The sequence below is a fragment of the Indicator indicator genome, chromosome 39 (assembly GCF_027791375.1).
Source record: "Indicator indicator isolate 239-I01 chromosome 39, UM_Iind_1.1, whole genome shotgun sequence".
Taxonomy (NCBI): Eukaryota; Metazoa; Chordata; class Aves; order Piciformes; family Indicatoridae; genus Indicator; species Indicator indicator.
The window spans coordinates 514937-530916 of NC_072048.1; the positions used below are offsets into that span (position 1 = coordinate 514937).

At 59.1% G+C, this 15980-nt stretch overlaps 1 protein-coding gene across 1 annotated transcript in view; it reads left to right on the forward strand.

The window, feature by feature from the left end:
• The window catches only part of ZNF385C (zinc finger protein 385C), a 55603-nt gene that overhangs the window by 737 nt on the left and 38886 nt on the right, over positions 1–15980 (forward strand).

Below are 15980 nucleotides of genomic sequence, written 5' to 3' on the forward strand. Positions count from 1 at the left end.
CATTGGGGTGCCCAGCGTGTGGTCCCAAGGCTGCGCGATGGGCTGGGGTCTGCCGGCAGTGCCTGGGCCCAGACGACATTCACCAAAGTGTCTGTGAGCAGCCAGGGTGGGTGGCCAGTGGGGCCGTGTCCGTGGGTGGTGATCGGGTCGTGTCTGTGTCTGGAGTGGGCAGTGAGGTTGTGTCCATGAGGACCGTCTGGGCCCCCTCGTGCTGCTCAGAGTGTTGGGGCGCACAGGGTACCCTGCATGTGCCCCAGCTCAGGGGTGCCCAGCACTCCTCGCATTCCTGCTGTGCCTGAGGCAGGAGAGTTTTATGATGGAATGGAGCCGAAGCTGCCTCTGCCAGGGGAAATTTGCTCTTGGGGCACAGGACTTCTGCCGGAGCCTCACAAAATCTCTTTCTGTCCACGACCTGGGCAGCGAGAGCCGTGTCCCGGGGTGGCTGCAGCCCCGGGCAGACCCTGCCCCGCTGAGCACCTACCGAGCAGGACCAGAGGTGGCTGCGGGAGCAGCATCCACAGCTGGAAGATCTCCCGCTCGCTCCTCAGCTTTTATCAATCCTCATTGCTGCCGACTTGACGGAGCTGAGTTTCTGAGGAGTTGTGCTCGGAGTGGGGTAGGGCTGGAGCAAGCCCCGCGGCTCCGGAGAGCGGGGACATGCCTCTGCCTGCCCCTGGCAGCGCGGCGGCAGGACTGGGGCTGCCGGTCACGCTGGGTGCGCCGGTGGGAGAGCAACTTCTCGCTCAGGAGCTGCACTCCCAGCTCTCCTCGGCACGTGGGGCTGCTGTTGTTTTCAGAGCAAGGTTTAAAAGTGCTTCTTAGAGATGACTCTGGGTGAAGGTAAGGGGTCTAGAGCCCAGCTTTACGCTCCTGAGGGTCCCAGGTTCGTTCGCTGCTATGAGATTAGCACAGCTCTGTTGCCACATCGCTGCTCCAGGTGCCTCCTCCTGGGGGGGAAGGTGGGGGGTGGCTGGATGTGGTGCCAGCCGCCAGCACCCTCTGCCCAGAGTGGAGCGTGGCAGCTTTGGGGGAGATGGGAGGCAGGAGCTGGCCCTGCGCTGCTGAGCGCTGCGCAAAACCCGTCCCGGGCTGCGCGGATCCCGGGGGTGTCTGAGCAGAGCTCTGCGAGCTGCTGTGTCTGCATGTGGGGCACGCTGCCCGAAATAGCATCAATGGGCAGCGCCGCGGTGCGTGACAGGCCGCCGATAAATGAGGCTCTGTCCCTGCTGCCAGCCTGGCCAGGAGTTCCTGCAGCCAGCACAAGCCGCAGCCAGCACAAGCCGCATCCACCAGCAGCGATGTTTTGGGGCTGTCGAGTGGCTGCAGGTGTTCTCCAAAGAGGCATCCAGCCCAGTGCCAGCTTTTCTGAGGGATGTTTGCCCTTGGCTGAGATGGCTCCAGGGGTGGCTCCAGGGGGGTGGCAGGAGCCGTGGTGGTCCTTCGGTGGCTTGTGGTGTGGCTCTGCTGCCGAGAAACTACTGCCATGCACAGAGTTCAGAGTCAGGCTGGGGATAAGAGTGCCAGGGGGGATTCTTGCTGTGCAGTCTGCCACGTGCAGCAAAGTCAGACTGGCACGGTCTCAGCCATGGCTCTGGGGGTGTGAATGTGCAGGGCTTTGCTCACAGTGTCAGGGTGGTGATGTCACAGTGAGCTGTGACCTCCTGCTGCCTGTCTTGTTCAGGAGTGTCCCTGAGCTCCAGCACCGTGCTCAGCACAGGCTCTGCAGAAGGCTGCTCGGGCTGCTCTGGGGATGTTTGGCTCTGCTGGAGCAGCCAAGCCACTGGCAGGGATAAATCCGGAGGTTGGTTAAATAGTCCTGAGAATGAGGAATATTTGTTGGAGCTGGTGGCTCGCTGGCCTCAAGGCCTCATCCCTGTCACTGGACCATGCAGGGGCACACATCCTGGCCATGGCATGGAGGGTTGGGGACCTGGCTGCTCAGCAAAGCCCAAGGTGAACACTTGCCAGGAGATGCCACCTGGGCCATTGGCTGGATCAGGGCTGCCTTTACCCCTCCTCTCCTGCCTGGCTTCTTCCTTCTCTCAGCACACAGAGCAGAGACACCCAGCTCAGATATGCCAGGTCTGCTTCTGCTGGCCAGAAAGAGTTCAAATGCCATAGAACCTGACGAGAAAAATGGAAGCAACTGCATGGCAAAATTGCATCCAAACCCACAGGGTGCTGCCCTCTGCTCTCTTGCTGCCAGCCACTTGTGGCTGGTGTTGGCTGCCTGGCATTACCCAACTGTTTTGGCACAGGATGAAGCTCCATCAATGTGCCAGCAGGGGTGGGAGCAGGGGCTTGGGTTGTGTTGTTTTTAACCCACCCCTTTTCCCCTCAGTGCAAACAGTCCCGGGGGGCTGCCAGGGCGAGGAGCTGCCAGGGCACTGGACCCTCCACATGGCACAAAGCTGTGCTGCTAGGAAATGGGAACGTTCCTGAGCTGTGATTTTCCCTGACCTAATTATGGAAATTTTTTAATTAGTTGATAAGAAAGATCACTTGAAAATTGCAAGGGAAACATTTTGAGGTTAAGTCCTAATCCCTGCCTGGGTCTGCCTGAAGATGGGAGCCTTCTCTAGCTGTGCCAACCTCTGCAAGGAAGTGACAGCCATGGTGCCCAGAATGCAGGGGGCAAGCGGGGTGCCAGTGGCCCAAGGAGACCTGACCCCCCCTATGGAGAGGTGCTGGGCTCCTTTAGCCAGCCTGTTTGATGCCACCAGCTGCCCACCTGGCAGGGCCTTGCCCAGCATCTTTTTTTCCAGTTTGGGTATTTCTGGCTCTGACATCGGCCACTGACTCTTCCTCCACGTCAGGGGAAGAGGAGGAGGCTGCTGAACATGGAGTAGGTTTTGCCAGTAGGAGAGCAGAGGCTGCTTCTCACCTTCCTTTCACCTCCCAGTTCTCTGAGGCCTCTGCTGCCTTTGAGCTGGGAGAAGGCCCTCAACCCACTGCAGCAGGGAGCAGCAGGTCAGGTCTCTGTGGAGCTGCCTGGCAGAGGGCCAGGAGTTTTTTGGGGTTATTTGGTTCCTTTATCTGTTGGCACAGGAGAGCCCCTGAGCTTGCTTCAGTGCCCGGGCATGGGGTCACAGCTCTGCACGCAGATGTTCCTTGGTGGCCCTGGCCAAGCAGCTCCCTGTGGGCAGTTCCTGGCACCTGGCACTGCTCAGAGCTTTGGTATTTGGTGCCCACATGATTCCACATTGGTAGGTCTGGGTGAGCCTGGGCAAGGTCTCCTGGGCACAGATCTTCAGCAAGAGTCCCCTCCGTGAGGTGGAGCAGCAGTGGAAGGCTTTGTGTCGCTCACTCACCCAGCACCCTTGTGCTGCCCTCCTCTGCTCTGCGAGTCACAAAGGTCTCAGACAGAAGGATTGTGGCTGACAGTTAGTATTTTTAGGGCCAAGAAGCCTGCTCTGGGATAGACAGGGACTGGGGCTGTCCTGGAGGCTGTGTCCTGTCCTGCTGAGGCAATGCCAGCCCCTGCCCAGAGCTGTGCCAGGACTGGCCCAGCTGTAGCTGCTGCTGACCACTGGTGCCAGTGTCACCAGTGAGAGGCCTTAGTGGGTAGGGCTGGGCTCCTCCAGGCTGCTTTGGGGGCGGGGTTTGAAGTGCCACTTTTCCTGTCACTGTCATCCCCTTCCCTCTCCCTGCGCTCTGCCTCCCGAGGCAGCCGTGGTGCTGCTGCTGGCAGTGAGGTGCTGAGGGCTCCCAGCACAGAGCCTGTCTGTGCCCTGGGGCTGGAGGCTCTTCTGAGGAGCCCTGAAATGGATCTAGGAAAAAAACCCAAACACCCAAACAAGGGAAGTCTGTTACTGAGCCAGCGGGAGCTGGGGAGCGGCACAGGGCAGGCACTGGCAGGACTGGGTGGGGGGGTGAGACCCTGGGGGCCTGGCAGCGAGTCCCCCCCCTGCACCGCAGAGCCCTCCTGCTCATGGCTGCATTGCACGCAAGGGCAGAGCCTAAAAATATCCCAACTCCAAAATTTCAAGAATTATCAGGAACTCCGCAGGCTTATTTCTGAGCACTGTTACGAAAGGGCTTGAGCGGATTAGAGCCTGCCCGGATTAATCCCAGCCCTGTCCTGCAGAGGGGGAGCAGCACCGACACCCCACAGGGTGGGGGGGTTGGGGGGCTTCACTGGGCGTCCTTGCTCCCCATTCTAGGTCAGGCTGTGGGGCCAAGGCTGGTGGGGCAGTGGGGGATCTTTCAGCAGCTGCCCCATTTCCAGCCCCCCACTTGCCCTCCATCCCTACTCCAGCCAGTGTCCCAGGGGCTGCAGTTGCGCAGCTCAATGGCACAGTTCTGTCCTCCCCAGTTTCCAGAGGAGGCTAATTAGCCAACAGGCAGCAGGGCAGCTTAATGAGTGTGTCAAACCAGGAAGCCAGGCCTGGTGCTGTGCCTTCAGAGAAGCCTTCATGAGATGAGGATGTGCCAGCTGGCTTTTCAAATGGGGACACAGCCACCTCCTGTCCGAGGTGGGATCAGGCTGTGGCCACTCATGAGCTGGCTCCTGGCAGGGAGCTGCTGTGGAGCTCAGGAGGAGCTGGGATGGGCTCCTGGCCTTTTGACCTATGCCAATCCCAAGCCTCCCCAGACAGATGCTGAGGGAAAATTATTTGAACTGCTCTGCTTCTGCTGGCAGGGATGGGAGCTGGCAGGTCAGGATGAGCCAGAGGGATTTATGGACACCCAGAAGCCTCCTGCCCCTCTGGGTGCTGCATGATGCTGGTGCCTGTGTGGCTCCAGCTGGCAGCACCCAGGGCTCAGGGAATCACCAAGGTGGGCTCCAGGAATGCCAGCTCCAGCACCTGCCTGGCCCTGGCTTCTGCTTAGAGGTGGAAAAGCTTTTCAGTTTGTCCTTGGGGACATTTCCCCTCCAAAGGACTTGGGCCAGGCCTCTCTTGGCACACTCTGGGGAGATGCTGGCAGGTGGCAGAATCCCCCTGAGGGGCCTGGGGAGCAATTCCCTGCTGCCTGCATCCGTCTGATCCACCAGGGTCACAAAGAGGCCTCTGTGGAGAATTTGGCCTTTCTCTGCCTGCTCTGGCCCCTGGGGTATAAATCAAGGGCAGGGAACATCCACAGAGCCCAGTCCCTGGCAGTGTGCAGGGCTCTCACCCTTTCTCTGGCACCACCAAGCCCTGTCCTGCTGCAGGACCATGCACAGGCCCCCATGGTTGCAGTCCAGGGCCCTCTGTCAATGGCCAAAATTTCTGCCTTTCTTCACCTGCTGATGAGGCACAAGGAAAGGAGAATCCTTTAAAACAAACCAAATAAAATTAGGTCTTCTGGTAAGGGATTAAATGGGGGCCCTCAGCTGTATTTATAGGAGGTTCAAAAGTAAATCTGTTGCCAGACTGAATAAATATTTTGCTCAGGCAGGAGCGAGCTGCAGCTCATCTGTCTTGGAAAGCTTTGAGTGAGAGGGGAATTGATTTTCCTCAGCCTGAAGGAGGAGAGCAACTCTCGGAGGCAGACAGGCAGCGGAGTTCCCATTATCAGCTCAAATGAGGAGCAGCTGGGAAGTCATTACACAGGAAGAGAGAGTGAAGTCTTTTAGGGAGGCAGCAGCTCCCTGGCCTCTTGCCATGGCTGAGGCTGCTCTGGCCCCCTGGGAGGGTTTGGTGGCACTGGGTGATTGTCTTCAGGGCAGATGACAGCAGCTAGCACTGATCCCACTGGGGCAGGGTGAAGGGAGACTGGTGCAGGCACAGTGGTGGTGCCAGGGTTGTCGACCTCAGGCCTCCTGTGCTGGCCACACAGGGATCTGAGAAAGCCAGCAGTCAGGCTGGCACCACCAAGCATGGAGCAGTGCTTTGCTCTGGACAGATGCTTCTGCCAGATAAGCTCCAGCATGGCCTGAACCACACTGCCAGGGCTGCCAGGCCCCCCTAACTTACCAGGGCTGGAGCATTCCCCTTTCCCTTGCCCAGGTCACACAGGGAGAAAGAAAATGGAGAATTAAGGAGAAGCCAAAGCCCTTGGCAGCGCTGAGTTCTTCCCCGTTTTCCAGAGCAGAACCACATCAGGCTGGCACTTGGTCCGCGGGAGCTCCCAGCCCAGGTGGGCAGTCCCGGGAGGAGGGGTGGGCGCAGTGGCAGTGCCAGGCGAGTGTTTGCCATGAAAGCTCTGTCAGCCCCGCGCTAAAAAAAAGCCAGGAGCTGAGCAGAGTGATCAGCTGAGTCACCAATCACTCACCCGCGGCTTTAGTCACCGGCTCCCCCATACCGGGGGGACGCTGGCTTCTGGGGGGGCACAGCCCGAGCCGCCACCGCCTCGGAGCTTCGGCTGTAAGGAGCAGGGAGCGGCTGCTGCTCTCCTGGCTCCCGGCAGCAGATGGATCCCCGGGCGCTGCGGTCACCGGAGCTGCTCAATTAATGATGACTCCCTAAAGAAACCATTAATTAATAGCGCCCGGTGCTGCGGCTCCGAGGTGTGCGCCCCGCGGCGGAAGCGGGGGGGGCAGCCGAGCAGCTGCTGCCCGTGCCCCGTGACAGCGTGGGGCACTGTGTGCCCATCCCTGCCCTCCCAGCCCCTCGCCATGGGCACTGCAGCTCCTGCCTAAGGCCGAGCCACTTTCCCATGGGATGCTGAGGAGCTGGAAGCAGCCTCTGCTTAGGAAGGGCTGCTGGGGGTTGGGACTGTGTTCGAATGGCCAAGGTGGAGGCACATCTGAGGTCCCGGGACATCAAAGCTGCCTCGTGCTCCCTTCACTTGAGCTGGAGGCTCCTGTCCTGCTGGAGAGCTGGGATCTGCCCTGCTGCTGCATCCAGTGTGGCACCTGGAAATACCGAGAAAGGACAGAGCCAGGGTTCGGGATTCCCCCACAGCCAGCCTGCTCCCCTGGCCTGGGGACGCTGCTGCCCTCCTGCTTGTGCCCTGACCTGGGTGCCAGCAGACACCTTCTGCCTTGCCCGCGGCGCTTTGTCCCTTGCCTCCTGGTATCTCCTAGTGGAACAGGGATCCTCACTCAGGTGCCAATGTCTGCAGCTGGGAGCCGAGGGTCGGATGCTGCTGGAGCTGCCGCCCGCGCTGCTGGGGGAGCAGGGGGGTGTCATGCTGCTGGAGCCTCCAGACAGAAATAGCTTCCTGCACAGCCCCATTCCCAGGGAGCCTGCAGGGCTGGGGAGTGGGAGGTGGCAGAGCACAGCGCTGGAACAGGGAGCTTGGCATCGTCTGCTCTGACCCTGGAAGGGGCTTGTTTTGGTGAGGGGGTGGCTGTGAGGGGCAGGAAGGAGTTGGCAGCTGTGGGGCAGCCCCAGGTCTGCAAAGGTGTGCCTGGAGCATGGGCTTCACCGGGCTGGGTGCAGACTGGTGTGGCATTGGGCTATGGATGGGCACTTGGTCTGCTGGTGCTGTGCCCTGTGGACCAGAAGGGACTGGCTGGTGCAGGGCTGTCCTGCCCCGGAGCCTGGCCTCACCGTGAGGGATGTCCCACGGTGACCATGTGATGCTCCAGGGTGGGCACTGCATGTCATCTCTGACACCTGTCCAGCTCATTTGGCACCGGACCTCACTGTCTCCATTGCTGCTGCCTTCTGCCCTGTTCCAGACCTGGTCTTTGCCCATCCCGGGCAGGTGCTGGCACGGTGGGGATAGACATGGCAGTTCTAGGCACGGCAGTTCTGTGCCATGGCTCTCAGCCTGCCCCCCAGCAGGGTACCTGCGCAGGGCCGCAGCCAAGAGCCAGGAACGGCCGCGCCTGGGCGTGGGCAGAGCCATGAAGGGGCTGTTTGTGTGCCTGGCTCCTGGCACTGTTTGCAGACACAGCCCTCGCGTGTTTGCTTAGCAGCGATGCCTCCGCCCCTCACCAGCTGCCAGCACAGATGAGCCTTTTGCCGCTGTCCTCCACTCGCATCCCCACGGGCCCTGGGTGGCTGCGGTGGGTGCTGGGGCAGTGCCAGGCTCGCCAGGGTGGGCATGGGGCGTGAGCCCTTCAGGGTTGGCTGCCTGGCACAGGCCTGGCATGCTGCACACCTTGGTGATGCTCCAGCTGCCCTCCCCAGTTAGTGAGCATCTGGGTAGCACAGGGTACCTGCGCAGGGCCGCAGCCAAGAGCCAGGAACCGCCGCGCCTGGGCGTGGGCAGAGTGATCAGTGTGATCAGTGCCAGGTCAGTGTGCTGAGGCCCACACCAGGAGCCCCTTGCCCAACTTTCTGGTGGAAGCCTCTCCCCCAGCTCTCCCATCCACACGGGGGCTGGCTGGGTCCTGTGTTCCCATTGGGATGGCAGCCGAGGCACATGCCCCAGAGGCATCCCTCAGGACCGTGCCTTGGCTGCCTCCCCCAGTCCCGTCTGTGAGGGTGGCACAGAGCCCGCTCATGGACACATTTGGACACTTGGCATGGCAGGGCTGCATTTCCTGGTGCCTGTGCATCCAAGGAGGCCAATTTGCCAGCACTTCTGCCCAGGCCATCTTGCCACCTGAGGCTGCAAGAGCCAGCGGTCATGTCCAGCCTGTTGTGGGGGCCAGGGGTTGCCCAGTGGGTCCTGGGGTCCTGCCCATGCAGTGCCGACCTCGGACGCTGGTTACTGACTGCTCTGCAGAAAGTGCTCCTCGCAAGTTTCTTCTGTAAGCCGTGGCAAGCACAGGCTTTGAACGAGCTCTCCTCTCCTGTCTTCCTCTCTTTTTTTCCCCTTCCTACTGCGACCGCAGGAAGCTTTTTGATCGTGCAGGGCTCAGGCGCCACAGCGGCATCTCTGCTGTGGGGCTGTCAGCGCAGTGACACCGCAGTGCCTCTGCTCCTCACACACAAGGAATTATTTCTCCTGCTCTTTCTTTGCCCCATCCCCGGGATAAATGACTGCTCGCAGGGTTAGCAGATGGCCGTGGCAGCCAGAGGAGCACCCCTGATCTCCCCGGTGATGCCCTGTCCGGCACAGAGCACCGGCTCTGCGGCTCGGCCGGGGCTGCAGGAGGTGTTTGTGTGGGGAGGTGTCAGCCTGGCTTGAAAGCAAATTGCTTTGTGAATTTATTTCCCTTCCTGTGTATGAAAATGTTTTTCTTAAAGGGATGCTGTCATGTTAAATATGGAGCTGCCAGCTGCAGGCATTAAAAAATCATGGCTTGTCCCATTTTCCTGCCTCCCACTCTAAATTCTAAGAAAACAATAAATTTGGGGTTCTTTTGACTTGTCATCTACCTCCCAGCTCAGCTACAGGCACTTTTTCAAGCTCTTCCTGGCAGTTGGGAACTTTGGGAACTTCAGCTCCATGACAAGTGCAGCAGATCTGGGGCAAATCATGCCAGGGTGGAGCAGTGGGGGGCAGCTCCTCTGCTGTGCCCCCAGAAAGGTGCAGAGCTCACTCCTGGTCCCCTCTCTCCAAGCCTCTGCCCAGAGGCTGTTTCTGTCCTGGGGGCTCCAGAGCTGCAGCCTGTGGTCACAGCAGGTTCAGGCAGCAGGAGGCAGAAGCAGGCCTGAGATGGTTGATGCAAACAGCTTCCAGAGCTCTGCTTTCAGGGCAGCTCCCTCCAGGGCTCAGCTTCTTTTCTGTTCCCCCCAGCCATGGAGCTCTACCTGTGAGCTCTGGAGCCCCCTCCAGCAGATTGGGGGATTGATAACTCTGATTTGAACAGAGCCTTGGCCCTGTGTTGATGGGGTGCTCCAAGGCACTGCCTGGGTTTCAGCAGATCCCCTTGCAACTGTGTGTGCCAGCCCTGCCCTGGCTGCACTGCAAATGTCACTTGCTTAGCATTGAGTTTAGGCTGAAATGCAGGAGCTTGCTCGAGCTCCAGCTGAAACTGAGGCTGGAGCCCTCCCTGTTTCTGCATGTCACCTTCTGAGAGGAAATAACCTGCAGTAGGTTGAGTAAGAACATGGGAGAGGGTCAGGATTAGGGCAGGGGGTGACTAGAGCAGCACAGGGGGGCACAGTGCACTGCCCAGGCCCAGCAAAGCCATGGTCAGCATCACCTCATTGACTGTGTGAGTCACCACGAGTGTCAGGGCTCTGTCAGGGTGACAGGAGCCAGCCCTGTGCCCAGAGGAGACGTTGCCACCTCTCGAGTGGTGCCGGGGTTTGATTTCAGGGACATTTGAAAACAAACAAAACCAACCTGAAACCCACAGTTGTCACAGCTAGGGAGAGGCAACTCGGAGCAGCTTGGCCAAGATTGCCCTGTGGCTGTGTTGGGTTTGCTCCTCAGCTCTCTTTTAAGAGACTGAAGAGCAGCTGGGGCCAGCATCTGCCAGATCCCTTCAGCTGGGCATCCTCCCCCAGCATCCACCCTGTGATGGTCGCTGTGCCAGGGCTGCAGCCCTGCTTTCTCCCCAGAGCTTGCCCAACCTGCCTGCTTTACTTCTCTCCTGCTGTGGTGTTTTACATCCCCACCTCTCTGAATCTTCCCTGCCCTGGATGATGTCTGTGGGCCACAAGCTCAGCCCTGGGGCTCTGCCCACCTGCATCCTGTGGGAGCTTTGTGCCCTTCTTGAATTCTGGCACCGTGTGAGGGCTCAGCAGGGTAGAGGAGAGGGCTTAGTGCCGGGTGGCTGCGCCAGGGGCAGACACAGCCTCAGCTCGCTGCAGGTGTGCAGCTGGTGGCTCTGCCCTGGTCTTGGTGCTGATAACAAAAAACCTGAAGGGTGTTGTGATCTTGCAAGCCCCATGCCAGGTGTCCCTCAGCTGGCAGTGTGTGGGGCAGCCATGGGAGCAGCTGGCACCTTGATCTTCCCTCTCCCTCTGCTCCCTTGTGCTGTGTCAACATTTAGAGCTGAACTCCAGGGACTCAATGTCAGGCTCCTGCCTCTTTGCTTTGCTTTTTTTAATCTGCTGGCACAAGAGCAGTTAGGATGCTGCCAGGAGCGCACCCAGCCCATCCTCACCCACCCTGGGGTGAGACAGGACCCAGCCATAATGTGTGCCCAGGACAGCGTGCAGGCCAGAGTTGTGCCATCTCATTTATCATTCCAAAAGGACACAGCCCTTGTACCCTGACACCAGCACAGCTTCTCTCTGCTTGGTCCCTGCTGAAGATGATTAATCAGCTCATTCGGTGGTGTTAGAAGCTGAGGGATTGCAGGACCCTGGGGTGGGAGCTGAGAGGCACTTCCTGGGTGTTGGCTCCTGGGCACCTTCTCTTCAACATTGTGGCCCCCACAGCATCTCCTTAAGCTGAGGTTTTTGCTGTCCTGGCTGCTTGGGAGCAGGGCTGGGTTCTGCTGATTCAGGGGACACAGAGCCCTGTGGTGCTGCTGAGTGCTGATGTGCAGAGAAGAGGACAGGCACAGCACCACTGCTGTGCCCGTGCAGTGCCCTCTGTGTGCCCACACTGCTGCAGGATGTCCCACTGCCCTTCAGCATGTCAGAGTGGGCCCAGGTGGGCATGTCAGAAGAGGACCCTGGTGGGCATCCAAGGATAAGAGCCAGTCTGGATGTGTGGGGGGCTGAGGTCTGGTGTCTAAGGATGGTCTGAACCCCCTGAAGCCCAGGACCCTGTGCCAGGAGTGAAGCTGCATCCCTGAGACTTTGAGGAGGGCTGGCTCATGCTAATCCTCACTCTGACAAGAGACAGTTCATGAGCTGATCCTAAAATGTGCCTCCCTGGCATGAGCAGAGCTTGTGTTGGGGCTGTGTGGGACAGAAGCAGGCTGGTTTGATGCCATGTTATGAAATGCTGAAAGGGATGTGGGCATGGCCAGGGATCTCTGAAACCCACGAAGCTGCCCACATCTGCTCAGCTCTCAGCCCGAGACCAGAGCAGAGCTGCAGCAGGTCTCCTGAGCCACCCCATGTCGGGGGGCCCGAGCACCCCCCGTGCCTGCTGCAGCCTGGCCCAGCTGCCCTCACTTCCCTCCCGGCAGCACCTGGTGCCCCTTCACAAAGCCACACAGGGAACTGTCTGAGTCTAAGCTGCGAGGCAGCCCGGGAAGCCCCTTGCCCCTGCCCCAGCAGTGCTGCTGTCAGGAGCCTTCTCCTGCGTTTGGCTCGGGGCAGCTCCTCCAGCCTGGCTCTTGCCAGCTGGCATCCGCGGCCCCGCGTGACGCTGGAGGCTTTTTGGAGACTGCTGAGCCGCGGGCGCTCGGCTCTCGCCCGGAGCCTGCTGATGAGGGCTGATTTAGTGGCCATTGAACCGCATTTGAAGTGCTCCTTGAAATGTGAGACAAGTGTGGAAGCTCTCGGGGTGTCCGCGGTGCCCGGGCGGCCACGGGACACGGGCAGGAGCCGGCTCGGCGGCTGCGAAGGGCAGAACTCGGTGCTCGCCTTGGTGTCCAGGTAAGAGCCTCAGACAAGGGCTGGAGGCGCCGGGCGCTGCCTCTCCAGCACTATCCAAGTGGGTGGGTGGGCTGGACAGCGGGTGTGCCAGCCGTGAGGGAGGCAGGATGGGATTGTTGCCTCCCATCAGTGGGCTCCTCTGTGCCCTAGGCAGGGTCTGGGGTTCCCTGGGTTGGGGGTTCCCTGGTGACAATACCCACCCGGCCTCGGGGCGTGATGGAGTCATGGAGCTGCTCCAGGGCAGGAGCTGCCTCTCTGCTGAGCACGGGTGGCTGGGGGCTAACTGGAGCCACTAGGTCCCGCTCAGAGGGACGCCATCAGCTCTGAGGGAAGATTCCAGGAGCAGCCCCAGCAGAGTCGGCGATGTGAGGACTGGAGCCGTGATAGGGGGGTGGTGACTTTGATGGCTTTCCTGTAGACCCTGAAGGTGCAAAGAGGGTGGCTGCAAACAAGATCAGTGCTGAGGGGATGTTGAGTTTTGTGACAGCTGCTGGTGATGACTCTTTGCCTCATTCTGGTGCTTGTGTGGCTTTCATTCCCCATGGCCTGTGCTTGGAGAGCAGATTTGGAGCTCTGGGATCAGATTTTTGGTTTTGGATTTCCTGCTCTCTTGGCAAGTTCACCCAAACTCCAGGTTCAGGTGGTGGTTTCCTAATTCTACACTGGGACAGATCCTCAGATGAACAGTTCTGATGATACTTCAGCTCTGTGCCAAAGCTGCTTTAGCCTGAGTGAGAGCTTTGGCTCTGTGTGTTGGGACCATACAAGCTCCATAAAAGATTCAGGGGACACAAACTGGTGCTGAAGGCAGGAAGGAGCTTGCTGGTCCTTTCTGAGTTGGGACTGGGAGAAGACCTGGGCAGGTACTTGGGCTGCAGCAGCATGGAAGCCTCTGGCTGGTCTATGTTCAGCTGTGTCCCAGGATGGGCTCACCAGGGCTGTCCAGGGGTTATCTGCAGTGTCAGAGTCGAGGCAACACAGAACAACTTTCTCACCAGGACTTCACAGCTTGGCCAGAACCCACCAGCCTGGTGACTTGACTTGTGCCTGGGTAGCTGCTTTTCTGGGTGCAAGCCTGCTGCCCTCGTTAAAAAACAGCTATTGGCAGCCAACATAAGAGATGGGTGGCTGCAAGATTCCTGCCATGCTCCCTGAGCTCCTTTGCAGGCTGAGGCTCTGTAAATGTGTCAGCACATGGCAGATGTCTGCTGGCATCATCCTCACTAATCCCCCTCACTCCTCCTGGCTGCCATCGAGGACTGCTGTTGCCCACAGGCTCCTGAATGAGCCATCCAGCAGAAGGTGGTGGCCAAGTGTGACACAGGGCACTGTCTGACTCATCTGCACCGCCCTGGGGCTCACTGAACCTTGGCTGGCCCTGGGTGCAGGGGTGAGGGACACTGTCCCTGTGTCAGCACGGAACTGCTCCAGTGCCCGCAGCCCCTGTGGGAAGCTCCTGAACAGTTTAGGAGCTGAGGGAAAGGATGTCCCAGGGTGGGGCTGCTTCCAGAACTCTGCTGATGACTGCACAGTGCAGCCCCAGGGATGTCACCAGAGAGGGGACTGTGGGGCAAGCCTAGTTCCTGCAAAGGGAGCCTGGAGGTGCTGGGTTCTTGGGAAATGGCATCTCACTGCCACATGCATGACAAGGACAAGGCAAGGCCAGGGCCCAGGTGCTCAGAAGATTGGTTGGGGTTCTTCAGAGGCTGGAATTAATATGTGTTGTGGCATCAGTTCATTGGCTACCCTGATGCCCAGGGATGCAGCATCCTCGGGGCAGTGCCAGCACTTGGACAGAGTCCTGCTGCCAGAGCCCCTGCTGCAAATGTATCTGGCTCCTGGGAGGAGAAATGGCTGTTGGTGGGGAAGTGTGGTCTGTGGCGGGCTGAACTGGGGCAGTCAGGGAATGGAGCAGCTGCTGCAGGGACCCTGGGGCAGATGAAGCGATGTTTCCTCACCTGGCAGAGCCTGGCTCTGCTGTGCCCCTTCCACCTGCTCTGGAGAGGAGCTGAGCTCTGCCCTTGTGCCCTCGATAAGCTGCAGTAGTTTTGTCTCTCACTGCAGAGATTTAAGGTCTGGATTTAAAATTCTCCCTAGCCCTTGTCAGCATTTTACAGCCTTTTGCAGCATGTTTATGGTGCCATTAAAGAGAGGGAGAGACCCTGAGGTTAGGAGCTACTGTACAAGAGTATAAAACTGACCTTAAAATGATGAACTCATGGCACAGAGCTGTCTGCCTGCCACACTGCTGGGCTTGGGGACACCAGGCTGGCTGCTGGGAGTGATGGGGGATGAGGGGATGGCAATCCCAGAATCATTTTGTTATTCCAAGTGATTGTGAACAGTAAAAGCAGTGAGGACTTCAGAGGAAAAGCTCCTTTGGACTTGGGAGAGTGAAGTGCTGCCATCCTAGACTGGAGCTCTGCATGTCATCAAGTGGCCAGGTCTTGAGGACCAGGGTTGAGGAGCAGCCAGGGGCTGGCCATGCTGGGTGGGCAGCATGTCCTAGGAACACTGCATGGTGGGATGACTCCACGCTCATCCCTGTGCTGACACCCAGACTGCTCTGACCTTTGTTTCAGAGAGATTTGGACATCTGGCAGGGAGCTTTGCACACCCACTTGGCTGGAACAGCCCTCAAGGGCTCCAAGCAAAGGGGCAGATAGTGAGGGACACAGTGAGGTTTGGCTGGTGCTGATCAGTTGGATAAAATCTGGACAGAGGCAGGTGGGTGCTGGCTCAAAATCTCCATCCCAGTGGAGCCCTGAACCCCTTGAGAAGGTCTCCCAAGGGTTGAGGCTGCTCATGGTCCTCCATGGAGCAAATAAGCTTGACTTCATGGCCCCCAGGGTGGGATCAGGTGCTGGGTAAGGGAAGCAGTGGCTCCGTGCTGCTGAGTCACCCTGGGCCCGTGGGCAGTGTCCCTTAAGCTTTACCATGCCTCAGTTCCCCTCCTGTGAAAGGGAGTAGCAGCCCCCCCAAAAAACTTCAGTGCCTTGCTGGAAAGGCAAAATCTGACCCAAAGTAGCTGTCTGTCAGGGAGCTGATGCGGGCCCAGCCAGGAGTGGCCAAATTTATGGCCCTGACACCCGAGAAGCAGAACAGGAGCAGCAGCAGTAATTAAGTGAAAGAAACGAGTGTGCAACTAGGGAAGACCTCTCAAAGGCTGCCACAAGCAGGGCAGGAACTGCCGCTCATCAAAGCAGCAGCAGCAGCTCCGCTGTGAGAGGAGGGAACTTTGAGGAGACTTTGTCCACAGAATGTTCCAAGTTCAGCTCTCGGCCCTGGTGTAATTGCATTAAAAATACCCGGGGAGGGGGAGGATGCCAAGGGCACCCAGGGACCTGGTCCTGCTGGCGTGTCTGCCCTGGAGCTCCACGTGTCCAGCCGAGGTCCTGTCTCGCATTCCTGGTGCTGATCATCTCCCAGATCTGCTTTCCGCAGCCCTGCTAATGGTTATTCTGGGCAGGGCCCCTCCCCGGGGGCCCGCGGGGCTCCCTGCCCATCAGGCATTGATCGCTGCCAGCTCTGGGGAGGGACCACAAATGACCGGACTGGGCAGCTCTGCTGCAGAGATCTTCCCTCGGTGTGGGGTGGCTCTATCCTGCCGCCGTGACAGTCCTGAGTATGCCAAATCCAGGAAGGTTTCACTTGAAAATCATCATCTGCTTTTTGTAAACACAATTTAGGGGAATTTTGAGCCTCTCAGGGCTGGGCCATGGTGTCTCACTCCTCCCAAGCACAAGGGCTGGGCATTTCCTCTCCTGT